The 16660-nt window shown below is 43.5% G+C and overlaps 1 long non-coding RNA gene across 1 annotated transcript; it reads left to right on the top strand.

Moving 5' to 3' along the window:
- The first annotated feature begins 11836 nt into the window (after positions 1-11836).
- On the top strand, positions 11837-13186 carry LOC135399749 (uncharacterized). Its single transcript, XR_010424407.1, has 3 exons — positions 11837-12132; positions 12302-12440; positions 13121-13186. It is a non-coding gene; the product is annotated as an uncharacterized LOC135399749 (long non-coding RNA).
- Positions 13187-16660: the final 3474 nt, after the last annotated feature.

The following is a 16660-nucleotide window of genomic DNA, read 5'->3' as shown; positions in this document are numbered from 1 at the left end:
GAATGACAACGCTCTCGCCCCTGATTTGTTGAAAACGGGAGACGGAGCTTATTTTGTAGCCATTGTGCACGTGCATAATGATCAGGGGCGAGAACGTTGTCATTCGGTTGGCTACACTCTTAAAAATGAACTTCACCACATAGCACGCTCCTAGCCAACCATCACCCTGAATGACAACGTTCTCGCCCTAGATTTGTTGAAAACGGGAGGAGGAGCCTATTTTGTGCCGTGCATAATGGCACAAAATAGGCTCCTCCTCCCGTTTTCAACAAATCAGGGGCGAGAACGTTGTCATTCGGGATGATGGTTGGCTAGGATCGTGCTATGTGGTGAAACTCATTTTTAAGAGTGTATAGATGTGGCTGCTCAGACAGTTAGAAGATGACTTCACTAATACTAGGTTTAATGGACAATATAGTATAGACAAAGTACGTTAGCCTGTTGGCAATACACACTGTTAAAACTTCACCACATAGCACGCTCCTAGCCAACACTCAGAGAATAAATAGAGTATACCCAACACTTATGCAGCGTAAAATCTTTGTAACTAGCATCATCACTCTTTTTAGCGTAATGTCCACTCCTTTTTTCGAAAGCGTGTTACACTGTCGCCCAGGAGTGTAACTTAACAATGCAAGGGACTAAAAATTACTCTGCATAGATGCGGGGTAAAATTATGTTACTGCCCTTCACTTACGTTACTTTGTTACCGCTTTTTGTTTATTCATGAAGAGTGCCCCTTTAACGTTCAGGCCCTGTGCCTGACGTCACCCTGGGCGTATACACACTGAGAGGGGTTATATGGACGGGGTACAGACGCTGAGACTTGGACTGGCAAAGGATATGGCTCACTAACACGAACATACTTTGGCGATCACTCACAAGCCGCGATTTTAGAGTACAGGTAGTCGACGGACGAGAACCTACGTGTTCAGCGTGGTACACTCTTAAATCACAACATCACCGCATAGCACGTTGAAGGCCAACCATTGCACGTGATGATACCGTTGTGGAAAGTGCAGGGCGTACGCCTTTTTGTGACGGAATTGGTTTAGGCGGTCTATACCGCTGACGTAAGTGGTATCAGTGCTCTTCAAGACATCCCTCCCTCTCTACGGAGCATACGGCAATGTAGACAAGTGGTGGTGGCAGGGAGCGTCTGCTCGATCGACATAGGCTCATTGATTGCAGTGTTTTTCTATTTGTGGGATAGTTTGCAAATGCCAAAACACGTTGTTCATACCACCTGTGCGCTTAGGATTCCTGCAATAATACTGTCGCGTTTCCGGCCTGCGGCTAACTGGCGAAGAGCACAACGTCACGTATTATTAACCGAGCTGTGCTACGCCTACATACGAAAGATATTTTTCTTGGAATTGTAGTTATCTTTAATAAAGTAAGTCAATTGCTTGCTTAATTGCGAGACTTCACTCTCGTATGGTAACCGCCGCATCGCTTGCTGCTTGCGAAGTCACACACTACGCACATATCTCTCTCTCTCTCGAATGGCGTTTGACATTCCAGGAACAAAGGGCATTATAAATAATCGTGTGAACGAGTCGTACTTGGCAACGACATGGTATCGTATACACACTGTAGGTACGTACGTAAGAATTAGGCATGAATGACAACTCTAGCAGCAGATTCCTGATGAATGTATTTGTCGAAATTCTGCATTGTCGAGAGAGCAAGCACCAGATACAAGAACAAACATGATACTTACATGAGGGTATACATGGCTTTTGAGAGCTCAGGAGCAGGACAAAAAAAAAGAGGAAAAAATAAAGGCGTAATACGTGGCATGTCATGTCACAACACATTAATCAACCACTAAAAAAAAGATGACGATGAGTTGCTTGGATACATCACCTGGCCATGTCATTACTACATCTGGATCTCGATATTGGTTTCAGCAGCCAGGTTACTACTATAGTATCAATGCACATTTCCACACACTCCACAGATACTGTAGTTTCACACATAGCACATAATTTTATTGCCATAAACAGAGATCATAGAACTGCCTGACTGATCTGCATAATGCTCACCACGGGTGAACAAGGACACTGCAAGATGGACAAGTCCTCGGTGCAGTTGAGGTGTTCTGTGGTCAGTCTTATAGCCAAAATGAGGTCATACCCCACTAATCACTGAGAGGGGTTGCAACACCATCATCCCACGTGCACGTAAAAGAAGCCTCTTTGTACCAATGTTTGTTTTACAACCAAGATGGGAATAGAACTGTATCAAATGGGCACCGTGAACACCGAAACTTCTGTAGCGGTGGTGGTGGTGGTGGTGGTGGTGGTGGTGGTGAAAGGGCTCGCTGTTGTCGGCCTCACGACTTCTGTAGCTGTAATGTCACAGCCCTGGTGACTAGCAATGGTATTGGTTGTAGCTCTGAGGACCGTGGCATCTGCTCAAGGGTTTTTATCTCGCTAAGTATGACACGTAACAAAAATAATTATTTTTCATCAGTATTATGGTGTGGAAAACATGCACCTATGATGTAACGAACCATATCTATGAAAGCGACACTTGATATAGTTCAAATGGCTAAAGAACCTGGAGTACAGTGGTTTATCCAGAATCCCAATCTTGGAAGGGTATGAGAAAAAATTGTGTGTGTGGGGGGGGGGGGGGCATTATTATAGTTATGTCATTACAGCTTAACATATCATTACCGATATATGTCTAAAGCTCAAAGCGCAAGGGCACCCCCTGTAGGGGGTACACAGGTGAAAAAGTTAGAGGGTTGTCACTGAACATTTGGGGGGTCTGGATAAATCACTGCTGGGGTACCGTTTGCCGTGGGCACAGGAAACTCTTGTTTGTTTCCCCATCCCTACTCTTCTACAGAAGCCATCGGTTAATGGCGAATCAGGTGCTGAAAACCAAAAATCCTAGGTATGAGACTGCTTGTACATGTTCACTGAAGCCATTCTGTTGTCCACTTGCAATTAATTCTTTGCAGAGTTGTCAGTGTTTTAGTGACTCCGTCACTGTATTTCTGTAGAAGAACTGTATCTCTTGGCTTGCTCTCTGTAGCCTTTTGCTTCTGGTCAGTATCTCATGAACAGCCACCGCACACAGAGATTGAGCACAGCTCCAGTAAGCTCCTTGACTTAGCCTAACATCAAAATTAGCATCATTAGAATGCCTAAAACACACAGAACCAGCCTGCACAGTAAAGGAACAATGCAATTTCATATTTCAGTAGTTTTCCCGCAAGCATTCCTCTTGAGTAGATACAACATGTGGCACACAGATGAGGTAGAAGTGGTGTTCTGATATATCTTAGATACATGACCGAGAAACAGCATTGAGGCAAGGAAACTTGTGGTGCACACAATGACAGGATGTCCTCCAGAAGAGGAGGTACATCCACTATCCCCTCCAGCTGTTTGAATGTTTCAGTCCCTGTAAGTGAGGAATGCAGGACAATCGCTTATTAATCCCTGCTAGCTTGAAATATTGTAAATCACCTTCATGGAGCCAAAGCCGCTCTCCAATAACCATGATAATATCGTGATCCACTTTACCAGGACCAACTTCCCATTACCATTGCTTGTCCACGCGCATCAGTACTGGTTTACAATGCTGTGGCACCATTTTTGTAGTACCGGATGTTGATTCACCAGTGCTGCTCCATGTATCATTTTCCTGAGGCCTGAGCAAGGAGAAGCAGAGTAGTATAATTACACCGGTTAAGGCTAACATTGCTAAAAAATGTGCAAAAAGCATCTACACATTTAAGCTACAAATGTAATCAATAATGTTAACAGCAAAGCTTGCCCCCAAATGTACCCCTTCTAATAGGAAATATGCTGTCGAACAACATACACAAGCTGGACTGCACATGTGTGTTTTGATGGTCTGCACTACAAAGGAAATGTGGCTTATTACCTCTTGCAACGTGCAGCACGTCAAAGCGATGATTCACCGATGAATGAGCTTAATTGTGCCTATCGGTGATGAGCATGCTGAGTGTCATCCCTTGCTGGTCAAGGTACTCGAGCATCCTTTGAAGGCCTACTGGTTGCTGGAGTCAACTTCAGCGGACTAGAACACAATGGAATTTGTGGCATGTGATACCCTCACATTACAACTCGAACACACAGCACTCACAGACACAGCCCGGCTTTTAAAAAGAACCAATAATGCTGCCATATAAGTGGGATTCGGGGCTGTTCCTCGGTTGGGAAAGGGCTGAGCGTGATCATACAGAAGTGAAGACAGACACAGAGCGTCTCAATACAGGAAATTCTTGCTGATTTTAGCTGTGAAACAGCACTGATGTGACTGTTTCGTCTTCTCTGTGCCCAGGCTCAGGCTTCTTCAAACTCATGAAATTTCGCAACCAACTTCTCTGAGAAACTGCGTAGTTTACAACCGCGGACTATAGGGCTCAGGAGCCCCATATTTCTCGTTCACATGTTCATATTGTGTGCAAGCCATAGTGCAAGTTAGTGCGTACACTTACCCGCAACTTCGGTCATTTGGTGCTATCCTCTTCGTCCCGTCGAACGAGGCAAGTGCCGCATCCCTTTTCAGCGACTTTTCAAGTCCAAATCGGTCGTCAGGTGAACGACCTCGAAACGTTCTGATGCAAAATGGTTCGAGCACACACGACTGTTGCCTTGATAAGTTCAGAGCACTCGACCACTGGTTTCATACCACCCAATCACGCATAAAATCAACTGGTAACTTGGCACGAAACATCTTCGTTGTTAGCGTACCATGCAGCTCGTACGACGAGGAGCACAGCATTCTCACAATTCTTTCACACCGCATCTTTCACAAGATGACACCTTCGACGAGGTTGTGTGTACTGACCAGCCGAAGGAAAACGGTGATGATTAAATTTAGACGAAGAGAACGGTGGTCGGGGTGCTTGTATACAGGGTGTCCCAGAAAACGTGTCATTGAATTATAATAAAAACACTACACCACCTAGAGTCATGCGGTCAACGGCATTTGTTCTTACTAGGTTTTTGCCACCTCCTGACGTGAATGTCATGTAACGTAAGTTTAATTATGTAAATTTTTGAGAGCTTAAGTCGGAAATTTGCCAAGTAAAGGTCACTTTTTTTACCCCACCATTGTGAAGAGCGTGTCTAATTTACTCAAATTAATGATAATTGACAGGGATATTCAAGAGCTATCCCATCGGAAAAAATAGCCGAACATTATGCTCTACAGGGCTCCCACAGGATAGCGCGCGATGAACTTTTAAGCGCAATCTTTGTCAGTCCGACGAAAGGAGGTTGGAATCCCAGCCCACCCCGGCATCGCTGAAAGAGATAACATAGGCATGGCTTATCGCGTCCGACTTTCGCTGGGATACTGCTTTCCCTCTCCCAATTTTAGGAACTGTTATTTTTTCTACTATCACTCTGTGGGCTGGCTTTCAAACCTCCTTTCGTCGGACTGCGTGCGATCGCGCTCAAAAAGTCATCGCACGTTATGGTCCGCCGCTCCGAAAAGCATGATGTTCGGCTATTTTTTCCGATGGCATAGCTCGTGAATAACACTCAATTATCATGAATTTGAGTGAATTCGGCACGCTCTTCATATTGGTGAGGTAAAAAAGTAACCTTTACTTGGCAAATTTGCGAGTTCAGTTCGCAAATATTTACATAATTAAACTTACGATACACGACATTCACATCAGGAGGTGGCAAAAACCTAATAAGGACAAATGCCGTTCACCGCGTGGTTCTAGGTGCCGTAGTTTTTTTTATTATAATTCAATGACACGTTTTGTGGGACACTCTGTTTGTATGGGCGACTCTCGATTTCTCATTCAGCCTGGCGATTGCGAAACCGCGAGCAAGTCAACAAGCCAAGGAGAGCCAAAGCGAAGGCTGGCCGTGACGTCACTGGCTTGAGCAGACGATCGGACGGCAAACCACAAAATTGATTTCTCCGTAAATACAGGGTATTTGGGCAAACTATTTTGGAGGTACATTCAGTAGGCACTAACCTTTGTGCCTGCTCGCTTTTGTTGTGATCTGGTGACAATTAATTTTCCCCAGAGGTGACCTTTAAAGGGTCTCTGACCAGAAGCCGGAGAGACTTTTCCGCAGAGGCTACGGATAGAATACACTTCACACGATGAATAGAATACAACAATAACTTAGAATACACGGATAGAATACAGCAACTTCACATACGAAAATGCATGTTTCAACACCTCGTAGTTTTCGTAAACTGGAATTTTGAACATCGCGGTTCACGCCGACGCTGGCACACCTAGCGTGAAACCAAGAAAACGTACGCATATATAGAAAACTCATCTGGTCATCCCACTGGGATGACGTCAATCGCCCATGCAATCAGCGCGCAGAATGCCGTCACGTGATCGAACACTACAACAGCGACTTTCAGCAAGAACCAACATTTTTACACCGATATACTGTTGTCACAATGTCTGGAAATGAAAAGTATGTATATACTAAGAAATCTGCGACCTGTTTTATAACTGCGATAATCCAAACGGCGACTTCCGTGGAAAGAGGAACTATATAGCTACGAGGGGAGTTGCCTCAGGACAGAAGCCGCCGATATTTCGAACAGAGACTGTTCTTCTTCGGGGCACCGTCCTCATCATTGGCATGGGTTAGGTGTGACGTGTTGAAAGGTTCATGCGAATTGTGGGTCAACAGCCCGGAGGGAAGAAAGGGTCCGTACGGGCTTCTACGGCCGGAGTGAATGGCCCCTTTGTTAGAGTGTGGAGGGGATTATGTGAACGTAGTCATCACTACGTTCACATCTATACCCATCACATTTCTACCCATCTATATATAGCTACGAGCTACGAGCTACGGGCTACGAGCTACGACGACTTTCGGGATCCGGCGCGTTGTTTCGCAGCGTTAGTGTGTGTGTATTTCCGAGTTTTTCTTTATTTATATCTTTTGGAGCAACGACCAATATATCGAGGTACACAGACTTCATTTGACATGCCTCGGTTGTGTCGTCAAAGCGAGATTTCTCGACGGGCATTCAGTTCCGTACGATACTGCGCGTTCACCCGCAGCAGGTATGGTTGGCAGCGGATGTTGCCAATCGTATTTGAAGAACGCAGACTATGAGGCAGACGCGGACCCCTCAGTTTGAGTACAAAGAACCTCCGCCTACAGCAGTCCGCAATGATTTCCTTGAATCTATCTTCCAAGACTGTTGCATCTGGACGTGACGAGGTTAGTGTCTTCTGTATAATTTATACAAATTAGTGATTAGATAGTGATTACTCTCCTTGTGAGAATTACGTTGTGGCATGCAGATGTTAGGAGACCATTTACGCAACAACAAAGAAATAAGGATGAAAGAAAATTGAAGTTTACCCGCTAAATCAAAAGATATACTGTACAATTCCGAGTGTTGTTCAGAATGCAGCCATGCCATTGCAGTAAGCAATATCTACAGTACGTGAAATGAATCTGTGTATTCCGCATCTAGGTGTAACATTTTAATTGTCACAGCAGTGTGCACCAACGTAGTTCATGACTTCCTTGGACAAGATGTGGAACCAAATGTTGGAAATATAAGGCAGGGATCAGGTACAACATGAAAGAACTGATGTTCTGAGGCTGGAACAACATAGAAGGGACAAATACATACAAGGCCTCAAATTGCCTAAGAAATTAACGATGAAAGATGAAAGTCACTGAAAAGGTTAGCCAGCTGTAGGACTCGAACCCACATCTTCTGGATTGCCGTACTGCTGCATTTGTCCCTTCTATGTTGTTCCAGCCTCAGAACATCAGTTCTTTCATGTTCATCAGTTGCCGCCTGCGTCGATCCCGTCGTATGAATGTGTGTGTGTGAGTGAGCAAAAATGTAAGAGTGAAAGGAGGATGAGTGAGAGAGAGTGGCTGGTTTGTCCCTTCAGATGACGCACCCTGGAAGTCGCTGAGAAGGCGTGTTAGCTTAGCTCAATTGGTAGAGCCCTGGACCGGCAATCCAGAAGATGTGGGTTCGAGTCCTACAGCTGGCTAACCTTTTCAGTGACTTTCATCTTTCATCAGGTACAAGTTTTCTTCTATTTGTTTTCCTTATAATATGCAGCATACTGCACATAGTAAAGAAGGGCTCTGGATTCTAAACCAACGCAGTTGAAATCGTTAGTTTACCCCAAGCTGTACTATTGTTGTCTAATCTGGGAAAACACCACAGAGGGCAACTACGATAAAATTGCAGAGCACAAAAAAAAAAGAAAGAAAAAGCCTGGTGTACGACAACCATGACTACAGGTGCAATGTGCTGGACCCTCGTTGCAAAGAGGCCCACCAGGGGTGCCACTACAATCCATCCATACATCCAGCCCCTCAGCTCCTTCAAGACATGCAAAATACAGTAGACACAGTGTTCACTTGCAAATCAGACATTCATACAAAATTGCCTTGCAAATTCAGGATCTTTTAGCGCCATCTCAAACACTTGCCATTACGGTATGAAATCCATCACTGTACCACCTTACAAGGTTCCACTGCTACACTCTTAAAAATGAACTTCACCGCATAGCACGCTCCTAGCCAACCATTATCTCGAATGATATCGTTATCTGCCCTGATTTGTTGAAAACAGGGGGCGTACGCCTTTTCTGTGACAATTATGAACAGCATAAGTGTCACAGAAATGGCGTACGCCCCCCGTTTTCAACAAATCAGGGCAGATAACGATATCATTCGAGATAATGGTTGGCTATGAGCGTGCTATGCGGTGAAGTTCATTTTTAAGAGTGTACGGACCAACTACGGAAATCAGCAGAAACCGTTCCTTTTCCGAACAAATTTTTTCAGCTGATTGGAAATTGCCTTTCCGTGTCCAGTTTCAAAACAGAGTTACACAAACTTGTTGAAGTCTTATTAGGGACAGGCCACTCTGTTATGTGTTTGTGTGTGGGTGTGTGAAAATGTGCACAGCTCGGTGCAGTTGTGTATTTTATTTATGTGGTTGTGATCTGCTGTATGCCCGTAGTGGTAATATCTCAGTTATCGCACACTGTATTGGTGCTAGGCACCTCATCAGGCTGATGCCTTTCGTGCCTGGTAGCCTCATTTGATTTTCTATGAAATGAGGCCCTCATAAATTTATATGGCTTTTTTTTTAACAATGTTAGGGTGATGACTTCATGGAAGTGGAAGGAACAGGAGAGGAAGACATCTGCAATGGTCATGACAGATGTCCGTCAGGCACGGGACCAATTTCTTTTATAAATGTGGTATATAGCGTGAAGTTGTTACTAACAAAAAGTTTTGTTGTTCCCTTTAAAGGAATCTACAGGTGGTGAGCACGCGTAAGGACTTGACATATCTAAATACAACTTAGACCTGCCTGTTGCACATGAGATGTGTGACTCTACTTACACACACAAGCTTCTGCAGGTTCGATGCATGTATATTTTCAAACATGAAAGACAGAGTGCTAAAAATATATCTGAGGTGAAAAATTGAGCAGTTCATTGCAGTAATTCTATCGATTTATTTTCAGCATTTTGGGAAATATATACAGGGTGTATGCTATAAAAGGTCAGTCACATTTTCGTGCAAGAAGTGATACCTCCTTGATGCTATACCTCTATCACGAAAAGACTTCCTCTGCCTCAAAGTGAATAATTTATGCTAGAGGAACCTACGAAACGATTGTGGTTACCTAGCACTGTGTAACAAAATAAATATGACCATGCAAACTTTCACCTCCATCCATCGGTATTGCGCATAGGAAACACATGAAGACGAAAGTTTTCGTGGCCGTGTTTATTTTATTACACAGTGAATGGTAACCACATTTTTTTCGTAGGTTTCTCTGGCATAAGTGATTCACTGTATGGCAGCACAAGTCTGTCTCTCAAATAGATATAGTGTCACGCGCGAAAATGTCACTGACCTTTTATAGCATACACCCTGTAGTGATGGCAAGATTACCTGTGTTGTACTGCCAGACCATCTGCTATTGGAGTTCCATGTCCTAGTTATTATATATAATAGCTGTTTGAGGCTATTACATATTTATTATGAAAGTTTTGTGCCTGTGAGTTCCTGCAAATGTGCTCTGCGGTGATAAAACTGGACAGAGAGCTATGCCTGTATAATAACAGTGACTAATGTTCTTCTGCCCATAAACCGATTCCTAGGGTACATCCGCACCCTTGGAAGTCACTGGAGAGGAGTGTTAGCTTAGCTCAATTGGTAAGAGCCCTGGATCGGTAATACAGAAGATGTGGGTTCAAGTCCTACTGCTGGCTAACCTTTCCAGTGACTGCCTTCTTTCATCATTCATTTCTTACGCACTTGATGCTTTGTATGTATTTGTCCTTTCTATGTGTTCCAGTTTCAGAACATCAACTGCCATGTTCAAAAGAACTGGGATATACCTCTGCAATCTGGAACCCATCCCAACATCCCTTAGTAGAGTTTGCACAGAATCGCACGGTTTGTTGCTCGTGATTATCATCCTTTTTCCAGTGTCTTTCTTACTCCTTTGATTACCAGATCAGGTATTAGGCCTGGCATTCTTTCATAAGTTATATTACGGTCACCCTCCTACCCACCCCACTTACTTCCTTACTTACTTCCAAGACTTGATGACCCGCACAAAGTACTTGCTCCACCTACACAAATAAAAAAATTCCTCTACTCTCCGCACCAGCTGATGGTGTCAAACTGAAATGACCTTCCTGCCCACATAGCATCAGAACAAAATATATCGTCATTTATATTTCCAAGTGCTATGATCATTTTCAGATCGAATGAATTTCTTTGTGGTGAGTGAACGAATTTTGTGTATTTTTGTGTACATCATTTTGGTATTTGTCTTTTTTTGGATACAAACCTCCCCCCTTTATGTAAATCCCTTCAAATGAAACAAATGAAATGAAGAACTTTTTGATACTTTCATAGTTGGAGCATTTTCAATGCATATTTTAAAACAGTGGCTGCAAAAAATGTATCAGACACCGTTACAAAGGCTGCCGTCTGTATCAGGTGAATCATGATTTTTCCCAGAAGCCCAATAATGTATGACGCCGCATCACATATATGCTATTTTGGAAGAATCTCTGCAGACGTATTATGAAGATATTATCTGAGTGCCACAATAAACTATGAGAAGCACATTTCATGTTACATCATCTTTGACTACAACATGCCTATTTGAGCAGCCCAAGACACAAAGCTTGGTTCCTCAAGGTCTACATCCTACTATAACTGGGTGCGCACTTTGCACACAAAAGGAAGATTGAGGTTTTCGATAGTTAACTTGTGTAGTGAGCACTTCTGGAGGACTGAGAGCAGGAACCGGATGGTCACACACAGGGTAACCTGCATAACAGTCTGATCTACTTGCACATAACGATCATTAAAACACTTGAGGTGCTTAAAGCTCAGCTACGCCGATTTTCGAGTGTTACAGAATGGAATGGTACTCACACGATGTGTTCATAAGGGAACACTGATTATGTTTGCAAAATAGTTATCCCAAACTCCTCGCGGTTTTCCGAAAAAGTGAATTTTTAGTTTCACTGACATCCCGTCTTGTGGCCCGCAAACCCTGTGTCGACGACACATTCGTGGTCTGCCCGCGCTCCGGCTTGGCATGACTTTTGGCTTGGTTTCTTCCGCCAAGCCGGCCAGTTTCTTCTGCCGAACCGTCTGCTGCGCAGATTCACATTGGGGAAGTGATAAACAGTTCGCTATTAGGGAGCCAGTATATTTCTGGACTTCACTAAACCCACGAGGAACGTGAGTTTTTCTTCCTTCGACTGCAAAGCATTTTCTAGGCCAGTACAGTCTTCCTGGTGTGATTCGTGTTCTATGCTGCGTGTCGAGAATGCGTGAGCGTTTTGCTCCCGTCTGCAAGAACACTTCAGCATGCAGTTCCAATGTTTCAAACCACAATTTTCCGAAAGGCGAAGGAGAAATCTATTGACTGCAACAATCGGTTACAACTCCGACTGGGAGCCACCTTCAAAAGCAGCGATTTGATCTGTTCATCTGGCTCATACGAATGTTACGGAAGCAATGCGCAACTTGTTTCACAAGAAGCCGAAGATGTCTCGTCCGGGATGCTGTGCCAACCTTATCTGCAGCAGGAGATTGCAGGGGCAGGACTAGGCAGCAGATAAAGGTAAGACGCGTAATGTTAGACAAGTCAGTCATGCGGTGCAAATTGCATCACGTAGAAGAGAAAAATACGCTATCTGTCAGTTACTGCTTCATCCTTTAGAGATTACGCCCCAGCGGGTGTATTCTCAGTACAGATTTGGAATTGCCTTATTTGTTAAATGATTTCGCAGGCATTCTGGCACCACCGAAAAGCTTGCACTCCACGTCTCAACTATCACCGTCTGGGTTTCAAGCTGAAGGCTGTCACCAGTGCCAACCAGACGCCCCTTCAAAGTTCATCTGTTTTTGTTGACGGAACAGTGACACCTGGTACTGAGACATTTCATTTTCTGATTAATCAAGTGCATTCCATCACTTGTGCTCGACTTCTTGTGTTCGTATACCATTGCTGTTGCTCGCTAGCTTAGAGCAACCATGCCTGAGGTGCCAGCGCTTTCAGAGTACATTTAAGCAGTATCATCGTATCATATGCACGGCAGCACATCTTGTGTATTTTGAGTAAGGTATGAATACAATGTTGGCTCAGCTGTTGTATTTTGGTCACAAATAAGGTGTTCTTCCAGAGCGCTCAAGGGCAGTTCAAGCAGTTTCATATGTGCAACAGCACATACTTTTTCTCAGTTTTGAGTAAGGTAAATCGAAATCTCCCAGTTGATGTCTTTCGGTCATAAATTATGTTTTTCAAGACATTCAAACAGCATCATGTGTGCAACAGTACATACTTTTTCTCAAGTGAAGTAAGGTAAATCTGTCCGCCGTGGTGTTCTGGCAGTGCAGCAGAAGCTTTTGTTGCATTCAAGTGGTCTCATGTATACAAAAACTTGTTTTATGCCTTCCTGTAGCTGCTGTACTAATATTGTGAGTACAGAGACATTCCTGCAGAGCATATCGGAGCATCTTGTGTGCTATTGTTTGTATCATCTGCAGCAGTATATTGATAATGTTAATTATTCAGTGACTTCAGCTAACATTTACATTCTTACTTCCAGGTAAACCTGTCACGCAGATGCCCTACCCCTTGGTATGCATAGTTCAAGATTGTACTGAAACAATCCACCTGGAGCAGTATTCTTCAATTGGCAGTGGCATTACCATCACAACACACCACCTACTGCATGTCTATGGTGCGTGTACAATGCATCAAACCTATTCTCAGGTACAGGCCAGGTGGTACGCAATTACAACATGAAACAACTGACACAGAGACCGTAAAGTCATGCCTTTTCCTCCGCGCCTCCGGTTTCATGTTATTATCCTCACATGCAGCTCAATTCGCCTGTGCTGTGCAGCATGAGCAAAAGCATATATTGTTTGTGGTCACATGACACGGAACATAAATACAGTGAAACCTTCCTATGTTGGACACCCGCGGTGCAGCCGAAGCGTCTCCTACTTATAGAGGTGTCCGAGTTACAGACTATGACGGCAACAAAAAATGGAAGAGATCACAGCTGTGAGAAATGCCTCCCTTCTTCAATTTAAGATCCTTAGTGGTACCTGGTGGTGGTGCCTGGTGCACGCCTGGTAGTGGTACCCCTACCCACTCTTCACTGATAATTATTACTGATTTTAGTATATTCAATTCTGTTCAGATTCTACTCAATGGCATTACCTCTGGAGCTTTTCGAGCAGCAAGGACTTGTCTCTGAAGCGTCAGCCCACTTCTCATAGCTTTGGTGCAGTGCTCGTTCAAAGGCTCTAGACAAACTGAAGACAAGTGCTCACATAAAGAATTACAATGTAGACTGACAGCACTTGTTTTTGGGCTCTAAAAACTAAAGCAACAAAATGCTGAGACCAGTATAGGGGAAAAAAGGGGCAAAGGTCAAGGCCACTGGCTCATTTTGGGTCTTTTTGGTGCAAAGATGGGCCGATATTGAGGTAATTTGGCCAGGGTTTTGTCCGACTTTGCCGGGAAAACCCTATCCTACTTCCAAGATAGGGAGGTGTCCGACAGAGAATTTCGTCCCCATGTAGTTTCAATGGGAGCCTGCCCGTGCAATGAAATCATGGGGAGTTGTCCGAGGTAGGGAGGTGTCCGACTTTGGAGGTTTTACTGTACTATACAGCATTCTACATCATGTAATCTAACAGTTGTTCACGTTTGGATATTTTAACCATGGAATTTACCTTGCATGCACCATACCATGTCCAAACACGAACAACTGCTAGAGAGCAGCATGTACTGTTTCCGTATAGCACTTATGGCTCGCGTCCTGTGATCGGAAACAGTGGTGTCTTTTTTCTGCTACAACCAGTAAACTACAGTAAAGATTTAGAAATGCTGTGTCATACCATAAAGCACTATGGGAAATGGCAGTTTGAAAAAATGGAGAAGACTGTCATTAGAATGGGGGATATGTTCTACGGTGAAATTTTTTACAGTGTGTGCTGTACCACGTAATGCACTGCAGGCCTACCACAGTATGGTAACGCTCTGAATACTGATTTGCTCAAAAAAGGAATGTGTGTGTTTCTTGTACTAACTTCCCCTTATGCAAGGTTTTAGAAAAATGTTTTCAGCTAATGGGGAGGGAGAGGACATCATTCTGGAGTCTCGTTGACCTACAATGTGTCGTGTGTGAAGGTCATTTTGAAGAGTGTAGGTGGTACAAGACTGTGTTCCCACATTCTTGGCAGTGTTGACTAATAACCATAATAAAGTAGAGGGTACATTTGTTGCTTCATATATTTGTGTCATGGCAAAGTATGTAGAGATACATCTGTCTCAACATGCAGGTGACAAAAATGCTTTTTATGCCTAAACTATGACAAATAGTTGTCTGTTCAGTACCACTAATCATGTGCCGGCCTCCATGACATGTCTGTGACATTCCAAAGTGATTAACATGTCCCGTAGATGTGTGCAATGCTGAAGATGACTGTGTACCTTCTATGGATTCTTGACTCAAGAAAAGTACTGTGTGATTTGCTAACAGCGCCTGGCTGTACCTTCACAATTTTACATAAAAATATGTAAAGTTTGACGAAGGAAACATCATGAAGGTCCATGGTGAAAAACCCTGAGACGAGGGATAGGAAGGGACATACACAATGTCTCAACATAGCGTGTTTATGTCCCTTCGTGTATCTCCTCTTCAGGTCTCGCCATCATGGACGCTATCACCAGCTCGCTTGCTGTTGAACCGTTCTTTCAACGATAAGGGTCACTTTCATGGACTGGATGGCAGCCAACATGCTGTCAATAAAAAGAATAATGGAAGGAGCTCAATATGATCCTTAGGCTGTGCGTGGTCATTGCTTTCTGGCAAATGGTGACTTAGAATTTCAGGACAATGCCTGCAGTGGTAGTATTCTTGTGTTCTCACCCTTGACGACCATTGTGTGTCATCGGTCACCTGTAATCTGCTAATATGCACATAGCTAAAACAAAGTATATTTGTATTTCTTTGAATACAGTTGGTACAGCACATTGTGTTTTACATGTTCTTTGGAAAATATAAATAAAAAATTATCTACTCTGCAAGTCTCCTGTCAGTTCTACAGAGCAGCTTCGAATTTCACTAGAAGCCACGTGTGAAACCTTGACCAAACTAGTGTTGAAGGTCCGTATAGGTCATAGATAGATACTATTATTATTATTAGATCATAGGTCAGGCTTAGGTCCTGGTTGGTAGCAACGCATCTGAATCTTATTAAAAATTGGTGCAGGAGGTGACCAACATAACTAAATACACCAACTGACTCTCACAAATTTTGTGGTGTTATACTTTTGAAACAACATTAATACGCTGCAGTGGTCTTTTCTCCTTTGTTCCTTTTAACCTAGAAATATTAGGTCTTCGGCATCACCAGCCTTAGTTGCTGAGCATGCAGTTATTTACGTTGAGCACTGCAGTTTCATATTTGTTTCTCTGGACAAGCAAGCCTGCTTCCCCATTTTGATAAGAGTCTTTCAGCTTTGACAGGGCATCTGTGGACAAGGAAAACATTTGGACTATTGTGTATTTTGCTATGAAGTGCACCGTACAAGGCAGAGGACACCATCAACCATTTCCACCAAGGTTATTACATTTGTGATAAAGTACACATACCTTTTGTCACTGACTAATTTGGTGGCAAAGTTACTTGAGTGGCAGTTGTGCAATTTTAAGCACATGTTTAAAAAAATAGGAAATGGGAAGTGCTGACTGGTTGAACATGTGGAGTACCCAATATAATAATTGGGGTTTACGTCGCGAGACAACTGAGTGTGGAATACACAGCACAGTGTAATGTTCCTTATGCTGGCAATGTTAGCATGGTTCAAGAAGTGGGAAATGTTGCACTACCCTTAATAACATCTGTTGGGCCCAGCAAACACGATACACATACCCTGATCTGAAGACACTATGCCTAACTCAAAAGCAATATGAGATCGACCCGTACGTGTTTATTTGCGAAACTATTATGAATGAAATATGGCCTGTGTGGTATAGAACAATGCGCACACTCAAGTAAACATGCAAAAAATACGTATAAGGGCTCTCGATCTACATGCCGCGATGCGCTCTACGAGATAAACAACA

The sequence above is a fragment of the Ornithodoros turicata genome, chromosome 1 (assembly GCF_037126465.1).
Source record: "Ornithodoros turicata isolate Travis chromosome 1, ASM3712646v1, whole genome shotgun sequence".
NCBI classification, from domain to species: Eukaryota; Metazoa; Arthropoda; class Arachnida; order Ixodida; family Argasidae; genus Ornithodoros; species Ornithodoros turicata.
Note: the sequence above shows the minus strand (reverse complement) of the source record. Positions and strands in the feature narration are given on the sequence as shown.